The sequence below is a fragment of the Bos grunniens genome, chromosome 15 (assembly GCF_055505025.1).
Source record: "Bos grunniens cultivar Pamir isolate PY7600 chromosome 15, Bosgru_T2T1.0, whole genome shotgun sequence".
NCBI classification, from domain to species: Eukaryota; Metazoa; Chordata; class Mammalia; order Artiodactyla; family Bovidae; genus Bos; species Bos grunniens.
The window spans coordinates 71,106,649-71,124,072 of NC_141179.1; the positions used below are offsets into that span (position 1 = coordinate 71,106,649).

Genomic DNA, 17,424 nt, shown 5'->3' on the forward strand with positions numbered 1-17,424 from the left:
CAGTGGGGTAGCAAATATTGTCTTTACTGGAAGACAATAGAAACAACTTTCATCTTGCCTAACTGACAAGGTTATAAATCTGGGCAATAAAAACGAGTTCAAAATTTATGAGATATGGGAAGGGTATGACACAAATAGCCAAGTTCAATTATAAAAGCACGTATCTTTAAAACAGAGAACATAACCACTTAACACTAGAAATAAAAGTTACATGCACTGATGAAGCTGAAGAAAGGACACTCTTTGGCCAGAATTTGAAATTTTTAACATACACTCAGTGAATTGAGCTACCTCATATCCCCAATGGGGAAAAAAAAAAAAAGGCACATACAAAACCTCTACAAAATACTACACAACTCCCTGAATATAGTAGGATCTTACTAATTTTGATATATTAACTGTACCTAACTCAGTGGTAAAATAATCTGCCTGCTAAACAAGTAACATGGGTTCAATTCCTAGGTCCGGGAGATCCCTTGGAGAAGGAAATGGAAACCCACTCTAGTATTCTTGTCTGGAGAACCTCATGGACAAAGGAGCTTGGTGGGCTACAGTCTTTGGGGTCATAGGAGAGCTGGACACTACTTAGGACCAAACACCACCACCAAAATTACAAAAATAGCTACAAGATCAGTTTCTAAGGCAGAGAGGAACTACAGTAGTGTTTAAGAGCACAATTTCTGTGCTAGATTGCTTGGATTTCACACTGTTCTGGCTATAGGATCAGTAATTTTAAACAAATGTGATTGAGTTGCCTGTAAAGATGAAAATAACCCTGCTAGGTCATTTTAAGGGTTAAAGAGGTTAATACATCATGACAGAAAATGCTCATTGTCTTCCCACATCCACTCTCCCCTGCTTCCTTTTACTACTTTCCAAACAGGGCTGTTCTGCAGCCCAACTTCAGCGTCACCATTCACGTTATAACCTATAGGAATGGCAATCCCAGGAATCATGCAATACGGCGGACTCATTCCCTTGTTGCTCAGTCATATCTAACTCTTTATGACCCCATGGACAGCAGCACACCAGGCTTCCCTGTCCTTCAATGTCTCCTTGAGTTTACTCAAATTCATGTTCACTGAGTCAGTGATACCATGTGACCATCTCATCCTCTGCCTCACTCTTCTTTTTTTGTCTTCAATCTTTCCCATATTGGCAGAATAGAAGGCTACCCAATTAGATTCTAGGGTCCTCTTTATCTTTTGCAACAAAGGCTGTTCATGTGACTAAGTTCTGGATGACAAAATGTGAGTACAGGTGATGTATGCTGCTTCAGGATCAGGTTTGTAAATGAAGCTACTTGTCCTACAGCCTGATATGGGGGCTTGGTTTTAGACATCCAGCACTACACAGAAGAGGATCCAACCCAACAGCATGAAGGAGGAACCTGGGTGCTGGGAGGATGTTGTGGACAAGCGCATCACTCCTACCTAGGCCATCCACCTCTTTGTTGTTAATGTGACAGATAAATGAAATCTAGATCCATTGTACTAGGTCTCTGCACTCTAACAGCTGGGTCTATTGCTTATTAAACACTTCTGCATAAAAAAAAAAAAAAAAAACTTGGAACTGTGCTTGGCACATAGTAAACTCTCATTAAATGTTAGCTACCATCTCAATAAGTGAAAGAGCCAGTATTTGAAAATGGAGAACACTATGTACATCCAAAACCCATGTTCTTTTCTTTCCGGGAAAGAACACTGTCTCCAGCGCACAGACTGAAAAGGCAAAATTATTTGCTATAAGCACATCAGTTGGCAACACTTTAAAATCACTTACAGTAGGAGAGGGTTTTTTTCCCCACATTCCCCAAGCTTTAATGCGATTCTCAGTTCAAAATCGCTTTTTTAAAAAGGTATTGGTTTTAAAGTTAGTTTGGTGAATAACGAAATTATCTGCTACTTGTGCTTTGGACTCACTCCTCTTAGTCATCCCATAATAGGTAGAGTGGTGAGACATAAAAGCGCCAGAAAAGAGCTACCTGCATATTCTTCAAGTCAAATTTTCTGACCATTAGACATACAGGATTTGCTTTCTGTGGGCCATAAAAGATTATTTTCCCTCTAACCTGAAGAATGCATCCAGGCTCTCCTTGAAGAGCCATGTCTGCAACCTGATTTGGATGAGAATTCCAATATTATCATTCTGCCTCTCCTCCCAAACCTTTATCCTGGGTAGAACTGCCAAAAAGAGGGATCTCATCTTCAGGATCAGCTGTGCTTATTATTTCACAACCTGCTCTCTTTCCCCAGCACAAAAGATGGGGAGCACTTTCCACATCTTCCAGTCTCCCAGTTGCCTGTCTACCCACCTGCTATGAAATTCACAAATTTGAAACATACACAGACAAGGAATTCCTTGGTGATCCACTGGCCAAGACTCCTTACTCCCAATGCAGGAGGCTAGGATTCCATCCCTGATAAGAGGACTAAATCCCATATACCAAAACTGAGTTTACATTCTGCAACTAAGACCTAGGGCAGCCAAATAGCTAGATAAATATCTAAAATATTTTTTTTAAAGAAAAGAAACATAGACCATCCATTTCTACATACATGGCATTTCCACATATATGACAAATGGGCTCCTTCAGGGAAACAGAGAAATCCATTGTTGCAGGATCACTTTACAACACTGAATTAAATAGCTGAAGGTCAGGGTCTCGTGCCATACATTTAAAAGGTCAGACTAAGTGTTTTTCTGCTGGGAATAACTGAGAAATCTGCTGTTTTGATGGCAACAGAGATTTAAATAAAGCTTTCTCTTCTTATCTTCATTCCCCTCCCATCTCTAGCACAATTAATGTTGCTTCCTTCCGTTTTCCCATAGCACTTTGTGCAAAGTTCTATCAACATCTCTTCCAGTGTGCTAAAAATATCTGCTTCCATGCCTTTTTTCCCTGAGTAGACTCTGTAGGTCTGCCTTTCGTTATCCTCTTGGCGTGATTGATCTCATTACTTTGCCCTTTTACTTTACCTCATGTATTTCATGTTCGTGCTTTCCAGTGCCGTTTTATTATTGCAGCTGTTGAAGTAATTTAAATATGCTTTGAGAGTATACATAATGTTGGGAAACTTATTTTTCAAAGTGAACCTCACAGATTTAGACATTTTAAAAGGGCTTCAATTTTGTCCTTCTTTATAAATCCTCCGTAGTCTAAATACTCCGTTATCTCCTTTTGCAACCCCAAAGTGTCTTAAATTAAAAACCACACTTCAACTAAATTCACAACCAATGAAGAAGATCGGATTGTTCTCTTTTCTGGAGGATAGACACAGCAGGTATTGAATATTTCCGCAAAACTCAACTCCTAACAGCACTAATCATGCCATTTGGCACTAATGTGTTGTCAGGAATTAAAATCTGATCAGCAGAGTTAGGAGCAAGACAAAAATATATATCAATAAAAATTAGCTCAGGCAGACAAGTATGTGGTCTGCATTTGATGGAGGGATTATATGCATACATAAATAAACCATTATAATCCTCCTGCTAAGAGTCTGAACAATTCATGATGATTTGAGCTGCTGAAGGGGCAATGGCAAATCTAAACATAATTTGTTTGTTTGCAGGATGAGAAGGAAGAATTCGACAGGTTTTGAACACATGGAGATAGTCCATTTCTACATTTGTAGAATAGCTAATATGGTATTTCAGTAAAATCGTGGAGCACGTTTTCCAGTGTGACTTTGTAAAATAAATTTTAAAAATATAAACTGCTATGGTCAAGTCCTATTCCAACAGTTCCCAAGGCACCATCTAAATACTTCATCAAGTTTATCGTGTATTATAGTGACTACAATATTGCTAAAGGTACTGAGAGTAGAAAAGGAAGTCACAGACACTTATGAAATCCTATGCTTAGGTATATATGTTTGGGGCTTCCCTATTAGCTCAGTTGGTAAAGAATCTGCCTGCAATGCAGAAGACCCCTGTTCGATTTTTGGGTCAGGAAAATCTGCTGGAGAAGGGATAGGCTACCCACTCCAGTATTCTGGCCTGGAGAATTCCATGGACTGTATAATCCATGGGGTCACTTCTCTTTGTGAGAGACATGACTGAGTGACTTACACTGTCATGCTTAGGTATTTTATGAAATCCTTACGACTCTCTAAGGCAAGTTTATTAACCTCATTCAAAGATGAAAAAAAAAAAATTAAGAAAGGCTTTGAATCTTGCCCCAATGGAATATGATTGAGACAGAATTCAATGGAAAATTGCTTTGGCACTAACATCCATCTTCTCCCATTGCCTTACACTGGTTGATATAAAATTCATTTAAAAATGTTGGATTTCAGGGCATGAATTACCTCCTCTCTATTCAACACACACATATGCATCACTCTTAATTTCCTCTCTGTCAAACGCCAATTTAAATTTTGCCTTTATCCTAAAACCTTCCCATTTTTGATCTCCAATGGCATGCACAGCTTCTATTACACAATTCCAATCCTGGGAACATACCGTCGTGGCATGGGGTGGGGGGAGTTGAGTAACTAATTATTTCTCAAAACTTGTTATGTATCATCAGATAGATTATGATAATTCTCTTAACCTAAGAAATATGTCCAACTTCATATCTAAATTCAACAACATATATCATCTTGGCCCCTGATAAATATATATCAAAACTTGTTCAGAATTATTATAACTCAATTATTATACAATATTAGTGAGTGGTACTTCATACATTAAAGTTGTTTCAATGTAGTCAAGTACAAACATGATCTCTAGGAAGCCATTGTGTTTAAATGAAGTGCCTATTGGGACCTTGTGAGGAACTTTTTATGTAAAACTAATAATTGTACCTTAAAGTTTAATATGTGCAAGTCTGAATTTTCATCTATTAAGTTTGCTTCCAATGGGAGTACAACTGCAAACTGAAAAGAAGGTAGGGGAATATAGAATGAAATTCAATAAAAAAATAAATAATAATAATGGTAGGTCTGTATACTAGAAAGTGTAATAGACTCCCTGCTATCTCCTGGAACATATTTAACTTTCTGTAATCACTGCTTTCATAAACTCCCTACTCAAACCATCATTGCTTTCTCTGTTCCTCTTCCATCTGGAGATGAAATTGCATACAGACAGCAAGTCAATTGAAAGAAGAGAAATTCAATCTTTTAAGAGAGTGGTATGAAGGTCAGCAAAGGATCCTGCCCCTTACTGTATCACTGATTTTCCATACAGTACAAGAAAGGGTAAGAATGCCTTTCTGGGGAGAGAGTCTTTTATACTTGGTTCCATCCTACCAGATGGTGAGGTCCTTCAGACACAAACAGTGCTTTCTACTTGGTGAGTGAATTGTTATAGCATCTATCTAGTCCATGTTTTTCTACAATGAGAAAATAATACCATTAACTATTGCAGCCTAAAGTACTTGCAAATAAGATACAGGAGAGTCATGGGTTCACATTCCATCACAGTCCTTCAACCCAAGAATAGTTGAAAAAAAATCATGATGCTTCCTAAATTAAGTACAAAGCAAATCATTTTGTGATTCTGATATTATAGAAGAAAAGATGCATCTGATTGTATATTTTTATGATTTTATGACAGAGCTTTAAAATTCACCCTGAAATTATATTATTTTTCTTTTCTTTTTTTTAATTTATTTTAATTGGAGGTTAATTACTTTACAATATTGTATTGGTTTTGCCATACATCAACATTAAATTATATTAAAATATTATGTATTTTAAAAATGAAAACATAAATAAGCCTTCTTTTGGAAAAATGCCATAAATTTTCACGACTGATTTAGAATTTATATAACTTACAATTGTGGCACTGGCAAAGAGATCAGTTGAAAATAAAAAAGGTTAAAAGTACACCATTTCACACAGGACATTTTGGGACCCATCTGGGGAGTCTATTTAGAATCGTGATTATCAACACAGGCTGTATGCACTTCAGAATCACTAATCGAGCTTTTGGAAATTTACTCATCCCTGGAGAGTCTGAATCAGCGGGTGATGCTCCCATATTGATAACTTTAAATTTCTTCAGGAAATCCTGATGCACAGTAGGGATTGAAAACCACTGATTTAGAGACTCTAGGTAAAGTCATTTAAGTATCTTACCTTACCAAGCCCTGTTGATTTCAGCCCCTTTGAAACCTGGTTTGAATTCTAAACTTTTCAGCTTTCACCTTCTGAAGGATAAAGCTAATATTAGTACTTAAAGGCTCTGTGTTTTAGATAGAAACTTAGCTTTACAGGCTTCAAATAGGATTACTTTGAATTTATTTAAAATGTACAGCTGATGTTGCTATCTCAAGGACTTTCCAGTCTCATCTCATCCTAGCAATAAACAGATATATTTCTCATAATAAGGGATAATCACAATGATGCCTAACAATCAGTCAACATAAAATGTCTGTTTAACTTAAAAACTGTTCCACTGAAAGAATATGTTGAAAGTTAAATGCCATAAAGAATAATAGTAGTTAACATTTACTGATTTCTTTCTATGTGACAAACAGTTTAGGAGATGCCTACTCTTTTCCCTTTAATGACAACAGCATATAGTGTATATTACCAGTATTCTTTTTTACAGTGACTGTTACTATGCCTATTTGCTATTATTTCTATGACAAGGAAAGCAATATTCAGGAAACATAAGTTCTAAAGGAGATTATAGTGATAGCATCCAACCGTGACAAAGTTCAAAGTCTATTTTACTTGCTCATAAATATCCCACCATACCACCCCCAATTATTACCACTGCTGTACAGCAATAACAAAATCAAACTAACAAACTTTCACTTTTTCTTTCTCCTTTATTTAATCTGAGCTCTGTCTTCCTAAGTACCACACAGTAAATAGTAAATCCATACGAATAGTGAATAGGTTGTTGATAAATAGCCTTGGTTTTGTGTATTCTTTTGTGATAAGATGTACATTTCTTTTTTTTTTTTTTAATTTAATTTAAAGCCAACTTTTTCACTCTCCTCTTTCACTTTCATCAAGAGGCTCTTTTTTTTTTTATCATAATTGTAAATTCTTTTTTTTCTATTTTTTTCTCTTTTTTCTTTTTTTTTAATTTTCTTTAATAGAAAATTATTTAATTAGTATACATGTGTTCCCCATCCTGAACCCTCCTCCCTCCTCCCTCCCCATACCATCCCTCTGAGTCGTCCCAGTGCACCAGCCCCAAGCATCCAGCATCATGCATTGAACCTGGACTGGCATCTCGTTTCATACATGACGTTTCACATGTTTCAATGCCATTCTCCCAAATCTCCCCACCCTCTCCCTCTCCCACAGAGTCTATAAGACTGTTCTATGCATCAGTGTCTCTTTTGCTGTCTCGTATACAGGGTTATTGTTACCATCTTTCTAAATTCCATATATATGCGTTAGTATACTGTATTGGTGTTTGTCCTTCTGGCTTACTTCACTCTGTATAATAGGCTCCAGTTTCATCCACCTCATTAGAACTGATTCAAATGTATTCTTTTTAATGGCTGAGTAATACTCCATTGTGTATATATACCACAGCTTTCTTATCCATTCATCTGCTGATGGACATCTAGGTTGCTTCCATGTCCTGGCTATTATAAACAGTGCTGCGATGAACATTGGGGTACACGTGTCTCTTTCCCTTCTGGTTTCCTCAGTGTGTATGCCCAGCAGTGGGATTGCTGGATCATAAGGCAGTTCTAGTTCCAGTTTTTTAAGGAATCTCCACACTGTTCTCCATAGTGCTGTACTAGTTTGCATTCCCACCAACAGTGTAAGAGGGTTCCCTTTTCTCCACACCCTCTCCAGCATTTATTATTTGTAGACTTTTGGATCGCAGCCATTCTGACTGGTGTGAAATGGTACATTTCTTATCCCTGCCCCACTTCAGGAGGAAAAGATCCCTGCAGAGCAAGTTTTAGGAACTCTAATGAGTCTCTGAGATGATCTTTATTTGTGGGGCAGATCCTGGTATATCTGGCTAAATAATACTCTTTTAGAATTTGGAATTCCTTCTTAGAATCTGTATCTCCTGAAAGAACTGCTGAATGGAAGGAGGTTATATCACCCAGTGAAGTGAAATTCACTCGGTCAGGTCTGTCTCTTTGAGACCCCAAGGACTCTAGCCTGCCAGGTTCCTCTGTCCGTGGAATTCTCCAGGCCAGAATACTGGAGTGGGTAGCCATTCCCTTCTCCAAGGGATCTTCCCAATCCAGGGACTGAACTCAGGTCTCCTGCATATATATAAAGCTAACCCCCCATGTGCGGTTTCTTAGGTTAATGCAAGGATTCTCGTAAAAGAGCAAGTCTTGTACACTTTTCCTCCCATTCTGGTGGACAGTCAGACTGATGGTCTATGCTTGCTGGAGGTGATGATGAGAGAATCCATTCTTTTGATAGATACATAAATAAAACAATTTTTCTAGTAGGATCGCCATGGCTTACCAATCCAATTAAGGAAAACGCTATGTATCCATTTGCTCAGGCTGCCATCACAAAATACCACAGTGACTTAAAATACCACGGACATTTGTTTTCTCACAGTTCTGGAGGCTAGAAGTCCAAGGTCAAGTTACCTGCAGTTCTAAGTTCTGAGATCTCTAACTTGCTGCCTTCTCACTGTTTTCTCACAGCTTTTTTGTCTGTGTACATGAAAGTCTGTGTCCACCTGTCCTTTTTATAAGGACAGCAGTTGTTTGGGATTAGAAGTTGCCCTAAAGACCTCACTTTAACTTAATTACCTCTTTAACAGCATTATCTCCAAATACAGTCACATTCAGGGACACTGGAGGGTCAGAACTTTGAAATACGAATTTTAGAGGACAAGATTCAGCCCATAATGCTCACTCGTTCTCTTTAAAAACAACAACAACAAAAAAAAGCAGAGATAAATATTAAGACTTAAGATTCTCTTCAATTTTATATAAAAACCTCTACATTTTCAACCAATCTAAGAACCCAAATCCTTCTTCTGATGAGACAGAGGTGAAGAAAGGAGAAGAGGAGGAGTATTGACTTTCATTTTAACACAGTTGCTCCTTGCACAGTTGATTGGAACCTGGAAATTCAATAAACAAAGATTTCCGCTCCCACTGGGTGTACAGCTGCAACTAACAAGATCATTGACTGTTTATAGGCAGAACGAAGTTGAGCGTTATCATGCGTATCTGGTGATTTTGATCACCGTAGTGTACACAAACAATCTGGATAAGCCAGCTCTAATGCTCTTTTCTATTTTTCCTTCTTCAATAACGTGGCTACTGGGAAAAAGGCTGAGCATAATGACGCTGGAGCACCTACTGTAAGCCAGGTGCTGCCATGGAGATGTAAACTCTCAATTTGAGTAACCTGTCAAAATTCATAAGAGGTTTTCAGGCACTAAAGGGTTGGATGCATTTTATGCATCCAAAAATAATTTTCATCAACATTTTAACTCCCAATTCAACCCAGATGTATATCCTATCTAAAGAAAAACAACTAGCCCTGCCATTCAAAAACCAGTCCCCAAGGGATCCCTTCCTTTCCAGTAGACTGGAAAACCAAGGCTTTTTTTAAAAAATATATAAATTCTGTAGTTTCCTCTGCTTTGCCATCTGTTTCTCTATCTTTTCAGCAGCACTAAATGTTGGAAAGACAGCAGAACAGCTTCATTTTACAGATCAGGAAAGAGAGCTTCAGAAGGGTTAAGTAACTTTCCAGAAATGGTGGAACACAAAGGCTGGTAATGAAAGTTAAATTTGTTTCATTACTAACTTTAAAACTCTATGTAATCGAGAGGATTTCCTAACTAGCATATATTGGTAGTGGCTAGCATGTTACAAAACAGATATTTGATAATCTGTTTTGCACTGAACTATGTCAGCTATGCCCAGGTCCTGGCTCTGGCTGAAATGGACTCAATGAATACGAGTTGGGGCTATTCCTTGCCCCCTTAAACTACTAAAATAATATTTCTGTTCAACCTTAAACTTCTCATAGGTGTTTGAAGCATTCATTCTTCACTCTCATCAACTTTGCAAGTAGATTCCCTTTGGCTATGTGGGTGAGGGCACGTGAGGGACTCTTTCAAGACTGGTACATATGGATAGTCTGGTGGACATCAGTGGTTTCATTCTCAACTACATCCCAGACCCAGAGCATCAGTGATAGCATTTTATTTTATCACATCCTATTATTTGACAAACTAGAAACAAATCACAGAGTGCAGGCCACTTGCTTTATCTCCTACCTCATTCAGTTATTGATATAATTCCAGTCAGACAAGCATTCAGTCCTATTCCAAAAGGTTCTATCTGAAGTTCAGTGCTATAAAATATCATTAAAAATCTTGCATGACACATTCATCCATGTCTGCACATTGCAATGGGCAGTCTCCAAATTGACTGTAGCCAGAACAGACATATACTCAGGAGTTCCAGAAACCTGAAAGTTTTTCATCGAGTTGAAGCTTTTTGAAGAGATGGAACCAATAATGGAAAAATATTTTGAGATTTCCACGAGAAAAGAGTTATTTGGTGGCTTTCTTGGAGCTAACATTTTCCTCCAACAGCCTCAAAAATGAAAAAGCAAAAGCAAACAGAAAAAAAAAAAATCAAGACAAACAAAAAGCCGCAAAAAAACTCATTCACAAAGAGCAGGCTACAATAGATCCAATACTGCATACTCAAGAACAAGATAAAATGAGTATCTGGGACTATAATGAATTTCAACTTTTCTTGATTCACTCATGTTTGATTCAGAAATTGAAGGCAATGATAAATACATAAGGAAATTGCTATGAGTTCTAGATTGGTAGATGATTCAGGTAAACCTATTAATAAGAATTTCATCTATGAAACAAGAACCATGATCCATGGAAGAGATTCTGTGAACCCCTTGATATAATTGAAAAATTGTGTGTATGTGCAGAGAAAGGTTAACGTCCTATGGAGAAACAACAATGGTCCTCAGACTCATTCAACTTAGTATATCCAAAAAAAAAAAAAAGTTGTTGTTAGAAATCATAATTTCAATAAAACATCTTCATTTAGTTTAAAGTCCCAACCAAAAATCATGTTGGAGGAAAACAAGTCTTATAAAAACATTAATTAAATTATCTAGACTCTATGAATACAGTGTAAACCTATGATTCATTTTCCTTTTTGTGCCACTGCAAAAAACACCAAATGCATTACTGCTTCAAAAGGCAAAGAAGAATCCTGAATTTATCTTTTAAAACGCATGCAAATTCAAATTCTTCACTCAAAATCAATAATCTATATACACTAGCTCTCCTACCTTTAGTCACAGATCCTACTTTGTGGAATGCATGCACTTCCCTGGAGTCCAAAATTATGTAATTGTATCAAAACTAGCCAAAGTACCCAATACTTGGTGAAACTCTTTTATTTTAATCAGTTATTATAGCTTAACTGTAAAAACATGTTAGGAGCTAAAATTTAGCAGCAAGCAAGTTCTCAAATGGAAATCAATGTGAACATTTGTATAATATTGTTATACCAATTATTATACAAATATAATATATATAAAACATATTATATAAATTATACAAATAATTGTCTTACTTTTAACTTTGTAGTCAGGCTATAATCTTTGTTCAAAACTGTTAAAACAATAGTATCAGGTTTTCAAAGGAGTGTGATTTTGAAATAATATTTTCTTGTATAATTTATTGAATGAACCACAACTATATTACACTAAATTCCAACTATATATAATCCCTTTTATAATGAAAATGAGGTCATTCCTGTACAAATGCAAAATCACCCTCCATTAATCTTATCTCCCACATTCTATTCATAATTTTAATGACAGCATAATGCCATTAACATTATATCTTGTAGGTAAAATACTGAAATTAAGACCATACTTCTAAATTATGATCTACTAAGGAATATGTATGCATATCTGTGGACATATACATACATATTTATATGCACGGGCATATGTACATATATGCCTATGTTTATAAATTAATACATATAAACACACACATATATACATTTCAGATATTATCAAATGAAAATATTTTTGAATTTGAATGCAAAGATTAGGCAAAACTCATACGTTTGGTTTATACCACAGGATTTTGGAAGGGATTTAACAATTAACAGTTTAATTTGACCTAAGATAAGCTATTATCACCTTTGATTTCTTCACTCTGTCTCTGTGTTTTTCAGAACAAACTTACAAATATAAAATAGTTACACTATAAAAAGTAGAGCTTACTGATTATACTGGGAACTTTTCTTTTTCCTTGATAAACATTATTGGATAACTTAGTTAAAACTAGTTAGTTCTTTGAGTTATATTGATTCATCACGTTTTTAAAACCATGTGTAGATATGTTTAAAGACCTAAAGTAGTGTCCTAAAACATAAAGGCCTAGAACAAATTTAATAGCACTATTAGATAGACTAATTCAGAATATCATGATATTGAATGTTACAAATGGGAATTTTACTCAAATTTAAATTGTATTGCCAACAGAGGGATCAAATCTTGCTCTAAACAAATTCTAAGCTCCAAGTGTTCACTATTCTATTTATTTTTTACAACATTGATTATCTGCTATGTACCGAAGAGGTACATGAAGAAGTCTGGCTCTTACACAGGAAAAACTCAAAATTATGTGGGGAAGATAGATAATAAACATGTAATTACTAAACAATGTGATAAGTACCACGGTCAAGGTGTGTACAACAGAGGTTGTGCTATAATAGAAAGTTAAGGTCAATTTATGTTAACAACCAGTGCACACAATATACTAAATGGAACAAATAAAGTTAACTGTTTTAAGGCAAGAGCACAGTTCAGGACTTCTAACAGACACATGAGATAAAGAAGGTATAGGAAAGCAAAGAACACTTATTTAATACATTATTCTTCTAGTCCATTTGTTTTAGACAAGTAACTGAACTGTCTGGATGGGCTCCAAGAAAGCCTTCTTTTACAGTGGAAACTACTGTATTACAAACCACGACGTTCCATTCCATTTTACCATAAACATATTTTTTTTCATTTAGATCCTTATTTGTTGCGATGTGAAAGGAGTTGTGAATCCCTACACAAATCAAAAAGGTAAATACAATTCTGTGACAAATGACCACTGTAACTGTTATTCACTTGTGGTTATTATGGGCTAAAGCACAAAAGAATGACACATGATTTGATTGTTGAAAACAGAAACAAAACCAGATTTTAAGTGACTCCTTTTTCTGAAAACCAGTTGACGGTTCTAATGCAGGGTATGGAACCCTAACAGCTTCTTACTTGAGCTCTTTTTGATGGCAACGCAGTGAGCGTTTCAACCAGGTCTGCAGTCCTCCTTTCTTCTTGGGGTTGGGGGTAGGTGGACAGTGGCTGGGTGGGCATCTGACATGGAATAGACATGCCTGAAATCTCAGTAGGCATCAAAATGAAATTCTCCAGATATCAAAATGGCAAACCATTCCAGAATTCTTGCCTAGAGAATTCCAGGGACAGAGGAGCCTGGCGAGCTACAGTCCAGGAGGTCACACAGAGTCAGACAAGACTGAAGGACTGAGCACACACGTACCCATAACAAAAGTAGAACTGAAGGCACAGCAGGAAGCTTACAGAGAAGAAGAAGAAGCAAGGACTGTTGCTGTAGTCACAAAGAACGGAATTCCTGTCTGATGCTGCTTCGGTCATTTGGCTGCTCCCCAGATGCATGAATACTTCTGAGAAACAGCGAGATTGCTATCTAGTGTGGGAAGTCAAAGGAAATTTCAGGGGGAGGGACAGATTCCCGTCAAGCCTCTGGCCATAGCCAGGGCTTCCCTTTTAATGAGTTAATATAAACATCAAACCAAGTGCTGAATCAATGAATTCACCTACTTAATTTTGTAGTTAATTAGTGGAAGCAAGTCTAAAATGAAGTGCTTACCCTGCAGAATTGCCACACACGCAAAATAGGCAACTCTAATGCGAAGAAGAACTTGGCAAGAAAGAGACAGGAGAAGAAAGAAATAAATTTGACAAGCATGATTTAAAAAAAAAAAAAAGAAAGCAACAGAGAAGGGCAAGAAGATGTAAAGAAAGGAAATAAGCTGGCCAGAATATCTGAGAAAAGGAACAAGGGAAAGGCATTTCCATTCTCTCTGGCAAATGCAGTCTTGTTACCTGCAAATAGTTTTGTGAAATGCCTTAGACTCTAGAAAGAGAGTGCTCAAAGGAATACTACAGAGCATCTAAATCCAGCTCCTCATTTTACAGGTACTGAAGGATACAAACAGGAAACTTGCTTGGAGTCCTGAGGCCAGGGAGTAGCAGCATCAGTCCTGGAAAAAGTTCTACTTGAAAACAGCATTCAGCAGTGGGAAATGACCATTACCAAGATGCTGTTGGGGAAGCTGCAGAGATATAGGCTCACTTTCCTGTTTTACCCAGAACCACCTGCTCCAGGTTTTTTCTAGGGCTCTAATGTTTATATCTTATGGCAGTGTTCTAGACTATTGAACTATTGAAGTTAACTGAAGTTAATGACAGATACAAGAGTCATTTGTCACAAACCAATGAACCCACACAGACACAGTAACTTATCTTGCCAACTATACTGAAATTAGCAGAATATTTTTTTAAATACCATTTATTACCATAATCATTCACCTTTGAAAATGTCATTTGGAACCTAATAAAATGACAAGAAATTTAAAAAGAATAAAAGTCAGTTTTTAAATCATATCAACTTAATTTTGTGAGAAACTCACTGCATTCGGCTTCTCTTTCACGTTTGTTCTTGCAAACTTCAGCATCACACCTGCCCATTTGGTGGATTCTCAGGAATCAATGTCATGTATAAGAATAATGTGGAAATATGGCCAGGAGATGTAAAATGGTCAAACTTCTTTGTTATGCTCCTTGTAACTTTCATAGCACAGGAAGCTGGGAAAAAATGACATCATAAATGTGGACCTTGATTAAGCCTGGGAAAGCCATCATCGTGTGAACACTACAGAAAAATGAAAGCTAGTAGACCTCCACAGAAGACACGCCTATCTCTGCCCACAGAAGCACATTGTTTTGACTTTGTACCTTCACATCCCTGCTAAGCAAACAGCCACAGGAAACCTGAAGCTCTGATCTACTGCTCTTCAAACAATGGCTCTCTAAGGGTACCCTGCAGAAAGCTCGGCAAAAGAGAATTTCTCTTATGTCAAAGAAAGACACTGTCAGATGGGGTCCTCTAATAGAAAAGGTTGCCTGTCCCCAAGTAGAATCTTTGAGGCTCTTTATTAAGAAAATTAATGAAAATCTATTAAAAACAAAGCACTGCTCTCTAAAATGTTGTTAGATCACCAATTAGAAGCTTATAAAGGAGAAAAAAAAATTTTTTTTCAATGGCAAAGTATATACTGAGCATGTCTTATAGGTAAGGCTTGAGGTGAAGACACAAAAGTGACGGCCAAAGGACTGACCTCAGAGAGCATTCAGTCTAGGTGGGAAAACAGATAGTAGGAACACAGAATGATTACCCATACAGAGCAGGATATGGGGAATGAAAACGGTACACCCTGGCCAGAGGGACCAGAGATCAAACTGCCAACATCCGCTGGATCATGGAAAAAGCAAGAGAGTTCCAGAAAAACATCTACTTCTGCTTCATTGACTGTGCCAAAGCCTTTGACTGTGTGGATCACAACAAAGTGTGGAAAATTCTTAAACAGATGGAAAAATTAGACCACCTTACCTGCCTCCTGAGAAATCTGTGTGCAGGTCAAGAAGCAAGTTAGAACCAGACATGGAACAATGGACTGGTTCCAAATTGGGAAAGGAGTACATCAAGGCTGTATATTGTCACCCTGCTTATTTAACTTATATGCAGAGTTCATCATGTGAAATGCCAGTCTGGATGAAACTCAAGCTAGAATCAAGATTGCCGGGAGAAATACTAATAACCTCAGGTATGCAGATGACACCACCCTTATGGCAGAAAGCAAAGAGAAACTAAAGAGCCTCTTGATGAAAATGAAAGAGGACAGTGAAAATCCTGGCTTAAAACTCAACATTAAAGAAACAAAGATCATTGCATCCAGTCCCATAACTTCATAGCAAATAGATGGGGAAACAATGGAAACAGTGACAGACTTTATTTTCTTGGGCTCCAAAATCACTGCAGATGGTGACTGCAGTCATGAAATTAAAAGATTCTTACTCCTTGGAAGAAAGCTATGACCAACCTAGATAGCATATTACAAAGCAGAGACATTACTTTTCCAACAAAGGTCCAGCTAGTCAAGACTGTTTTTTCCAGTAGCAATATATGGATTTGAGAGTTAGATCATAAAGAAAGCTGAGCTCCAAAAAATTTATGCTTTTGGACTGTGGTGTTGGAGAAGACTCTTGAGAGTCCCTTGGACTTAAGGAGACCCAACCGGTCAATCCTAAAGAAAATCAGTCCTGAATTTTCATTGGAAGGGCTGATGCTAAAGTTGAAGGTCGAATATTTTGGCCACCTAATGTGAAGAACTGACTCATTGGAAAAGACCCTGACGCTGGGAAAGATTGAAGGTAGGAGGATAAGGGGACAACAGAGGATGAAATGGTTGGATGGTATCAATGACTCGATGGACATGAGTTTGAGCAAGCTCCAGGAGTTGGTGATGGTTAGGGAAGCCTAGCACGCTGCAGTCCATGGAGTGGCAAAGAGTCAGACATGACTGAGCAACTGAACTGAACTGACCTGAATACCATAGCCAAGATACAAACTGAAATTGAGAGGAGAAAGAGTTGAGAAATAGAGTCCCTCTGGCAAAATGCCAGGTTTTGGGGTCCAGCACTTATTTCATAAGAGAGGCTTTACTAGTAGGAGAATGACACAGAAGCAGTGCCTTTGGAAGATAAGCAACTGGTGATAAAGATAGACAGGACTGAGAAGGCTAAATCAGGACATGATTATAGTTATCTGGGCCTGATAAGTGCTAAAAGCCTGAGTTAGGTTAGGAAAGGGGCATATTCTACACAGAGTGTAAAATAAGAACCTACTCTGTCTTGCCAGCCCCAAGGGACAGGAAGCAGTGGTTCAGATATTATGAAACAGTGATTAGCCCAAGCCTCTTTCATTTGTTTTTTAAAAGGCCTTAGAGTGGGGGATAAGAAGCCACAATTGATATTAAAACCACTTTATATTCTTTGAACAGAAGATATTGGGTCAAATACATAGGAGGCAATCAGGAGAATATTTCTCAGCTGTCAAACCATGCCCAGAATCCACAGTCTATTACCACGTACATAGTTCTTTCTCTTTTTATCTTGAGCCCTAGAGAAAAATAAATGACACATGTCTCTAGAAGGTCCTTCAGAAGTCAGGTAGGAATTCAGGACATGGAGGTGAGGCTCTGGGGATCATGTATGTGCATCTGTATGTGTGTACACGGGCACTAAGTGAGCAAGCATTAGTGTCCCCAGCTCCTGCCATGACAGAGCGTTGTGC

General features: G+C 37.4%; 1 protein-coding gene across 10 annotated transcripts in view; it reads right to left on the reverse strand.

Annotated features, from left to right (window-relative positions):
• Positions 1-17,424, reverse strand: part of LRRC4C (leucine rich repeat containing 4C) — a 1,485,185-nt gene that overhangs the window by 157,642 nt on the left and 1,310,119 nt on the right. The window contains exon 2 of one of the 10 annotated variants that reach the window (XM_086338681.1): positions 14,702-14,876. The exons of the other annotated variants lie outside the window; for them this stretch is intronic. The gene's annotated coding sequence lies outside the window, so the exon portion shown is untranslated. The remainder of the gene's footprint in view (positions 1-14,701; positions 14,877-17,424) is intronic. 10 annotated transcript variants of the gene reach the window in all.